The sequence below is a fragment of the Tiliqua scincoides genome, chromosome 1, assembly GCF_035046505.1.
Source record: "Tiliqua scincoides isolate rTilSci1 chromosome 1, rTilSci1.hap2, whole genome shotgun sequence".
Taxonomy (NCBI): Eukaryota; Metazoa; Chordata; class Lepidosauria; order Squamata; family Scincidae; genus Tiliqua; species Tiliqua scincoides.
The window spans coordinates 288,899,228-288,903,277 of record NC_089821.1 but is presented as its reverse complement, the minus strand read 5'-3'; positions in this window follow the sequence as shown (position 1 = coordinate 288,903,277).

Below are 4,050 nucleotides of genomic sequence, written 5' to 3'. Positions count from 1 at the left end.
ATGCCATTGCACAGAGTGGTGGAAGAGACAACTGCATGGAATAGGGCCTTCTTTGTGGTGGCACCCATTTTATGGAATTCTCTCCCAGGCTGCCCATTGCTACCCAACACTAATGCGGTGCTACCAGCATGGCTTATGGTGCATCCTGCAGCAGAATTTATCAGGGAGAAAATATCCTCAGGGTAGGGGGATTGATGCCAATGATATTGCTGGTGTTGACCTGTGTTGGCCAATCAGGCCTGGGAAGGGGGATAGGATATGGCACACACAATGCTGCTGATCCCAACCCCTCCCAGGTCCAATCCACCCACCCCACCCCTGTAATTGCCCTCCCCCCGCCCTGTTAACCCTCTCCCCAACTTCTACTTGGCCCTTCACAGCTTGGTTTTGGACTTACTTGCCCCCACAGGCATCCTCTACTGTGCCGGCATGCACAGGAAGGCTTCGCTCTTCCTACCAGTGGGCCCGCAGACTGCACTGTCACAGCATGTTTTATGGCATATTTGCCAGAGCTGGAGCTTACATAAGAATTTGCTGGTGATGCACAGGGTGGTTACTAATGAGATGGATGCCTTCTATTGTTTTGCACCCTGAGACAGTGGCAACAGTGCTACTGTCCCCTCATGGACTGCTCAGGAGGTCTGTGCCTCAGTTACCATACAGCTCCTGACTGAGTTTACCATGAAGATGGTGAGGGAAGTCAAGTTGGAGGCACCTTTTTTGTTGGCTAACAACTTTATTTACTTCAGAGTCAGGAGGATCCCAGGATGTGGTCTTATTTAAAAGGCCCAGCCCTGATCTGGGACATGCTCAGCTGGCATCAACCCAGAACCAAATATACATGGAAAACAAACATCTCAGGCCACAAGCAGCATTTTTGCAACTGGGAAAAGTCACCCCTTATTTTGTAATGATTTTCTTCTTCAGCAGCATTTCTATAGAAAGGTCACACTGGATGGTTTACAAAAACATTTTGATTTTTTCCCCCAAACATTCACAAAACTCCGAATTACTACAGGAAAGTTTTCGGTAAAATCTATGACGTACTCACAGCTGTACCATATGCTGTGCTTTAAATGTACACTGTGGTTTAAATGAACACTGTCATAGCAATTTCATTTCTTTGGACACAAACTGTCTTAATGAGTTTTGCTTGCTCTGGGAATATGACCCTTTATCATCTAGATGAGCATCAGTTGTTAATTGTCTGCCCAATGTAGCAAAGTTGCTATATCAAGGACTGATTGATCCCGATTTCACAAAAGAGTTGTTAAATCAACGGCTCACTTGTTCATGAACCTGTCCCTTTTACTGGGATTGGTGACTGTGAAAGACTAAGGGTGCAATCCTAGCTTGCACATTTGTACCTCCTCGAGAGTCAGCTGGGCTGGCGAACTGAGGCATGCTGACCCGTGAAGGCTGCATCCAGCCTCCAAGCAACTCTTCTGAGGATCCTTGCATTAGCTGAGCTCGACTGATGCAAGGCTCTGGAGTGGACAGGAAGGAGGTGGAAGGGAGGATGGAGGATGGTCCCGGGGCAGGCGGGGGTGGGAGGTGGGGCTGGGACCCAGCAGTTATACCAGATCCCAACCCTGTTCCCCAAGCAGCATGGAGTGGTTTCAAGCCAGCTCCTGAGGTGACACCTCCTGAGGCGACACCTCCTGAGACACCTCCTGAGGTGGCGCCCTACTTCTGGCTGAGCTACTTTGGCACCCTATCCTCCTGACTTGCCTGTTCCAGCGCAAGATAGGATTGCGCTGTAACAGCCCAATCCTACCTCCTAAGTCCCCTGCACAGTGATGCAGTGGCTCCAGTGTGGCTACCATTGCCTCAGGAGGCCTTCTCATGGTGAGGTATCATTTGTTACAGGAGGAGGTCTGTTACAGGGCAGGAGGTCTGGTCTAGAGGGTAGAGCCTCTGTTAGCCCAAAGATAACATCAGAAGGTCACCAGTTCGAGAACACTGGCAGCTCCCTGAACGGCAAGACCTTGAAGCAGCTGACAAGCCGAGCCAAGTTATTCCATCTGCTAGCATCTTGGCTGCCCTCCATGTGAGAGATGAAGGAGCTGCTTGTCAGCCTGCGTGAGAGGCACTGGAGGCCAGAAGTGAGATCAGACCAGGAAGATCCATCTGAAATGTTGTGTGGTTCTTGAAAGAGAGAACCGTTTATGATTGTAAAAATCCCCTTGAGGGATTTAGAAACGCCTGCCTGTGTAAACCACCTTGAATAAAGTCAGAGGAGTAATCTGATGACCAGAAAGGCCAAATACCGAGTTGTTATTATTATTATTACTGATTAAACAACTTTCGGCCAAGGACTTTTGGCCAGGATTCCCTATCAGACATGGGGATCATTCAGAACAGACACCTTGTTCCTCAACATGGTGATACCCATTTATTAAGATGGGCCATTTCCAGCAAAGAAGAGCTTATATATTTGGCTATGGGGAGAGCTTTACAAGATTACTTTTCACAGACGATAGCCCCAGTTGTTTTGAATGATAGACTCACTAACAAACTTACTGCACATCTCTATGCATATCTACTCAGCAGGAAGTCCCCATGTGTTCAGTGAGGCTTACTCTCAGGAAAGTGACTTTAGGATTGCAGCCTTAGAATTGAGTTTGTTTTCTGCCAGATATTTATTTATTTATTTATACCCTGCCTTTCTCCCCTAGAGGGGACCTTAGGAGCCTATTGGGAGTATCTGGGGCAGAGAGAAGCTAAGCTCCTAGCTGCACACACCCCCCCCCCCAAAGTGGCAAGTATAGTGTGGTCAAGGAGTAATAATTTGATGCCTGTCTTTACGTAAGTGAGAGGGAGAACCAGAACCAGTCTCAGGAGACTGTCTGACTCAGGGAGGCAGGCTGGTGATCCTTTGAAGTTGAATTGCAATGTGTACCTCCAAAGCTGTCGGGCTTGAGACAGGCAGAACAATTTGGCTTCCCTGACCCCATTTCTAGGGTTGGTGTTGAAAAACTGGGTTTAGTAACATAGCCGGGGGGGGGGACACAAATTGAAAAGTACTGCAAGTGCTGCAATGCACCTTATAAGCGGCCTCTCCCACTTGCTGTCAGAGCCGTTCCAGGCAGCGATGGCAACACCAACACATTTGTGAATCAAACAGCATATCCTACGCATGGCATTCACTGCCCTGGAATGGCTTAGATGGCAAGTGGAAGGCTCCACTTACACAGCTTGTTGTGGCACCTGCAGTGTTCCCCATTTTCCCCTTCCCCAGCTATGTAACTGGCTGGGGGCCCAATCCCATTCAACTTTCCATCTCTGGTGTAGCCACAGTGCAGCTTCATGATAAGGAAACACATGTTCCCATACCTTGAGAAGACCCCAGTGACTGCCCCTCCACCACAGGATGCAGCACACTGGAAATTTGGATAGGATTGGGCCCTTAATCAGTTGTCTCCTGCAGAGTAAGTGCCCACACTTGGGGTGGAATGTCCTAGAAAGGACCCACTGCAGTTACTGATTGTTGTAATCAATAAATGTGACAAGATGATGAGGATGATGATGATGATGATGATGATGATGATGATGATGATTCCATTCCAACATGTCTAGTGTGTTTTCTAGTGGGGTAGGTACCTAAGCAAACCAAATGCTTTCTCACTTTTCAACATTAAAAATGTTGATTGTTTTGAACTGACAGTACATACCACACTGATTGCAGTTATTTCTTTATTTTCATTTTTTAAAAGTTTCCCATCCATTGGTTGATACGCTGATTAACTTCAGTATTCACTTCTTTCCATTTAATATCCCTACCAATTTTCAGGGTGTGTGTGTGTTTTTTTTTTCCAATCACCAATTTATTCTTCATTCGAGTTGTCCTTTATGATCCAGTCAGCGGCTGCAAGAAGTTACACATTACAAGACAAAAATCTAACAATTAAAAGTGTAATAATTCTTGTATAAACTTGAATTACCCTCTGGCTGTCAGGGGCTATTACAAAGAAGGATAAGATGTAGAATATTATGAAAAGCAATTAATTTTGTGCACACATTTTGTTTGCAACGGGAAACAGTTATTCA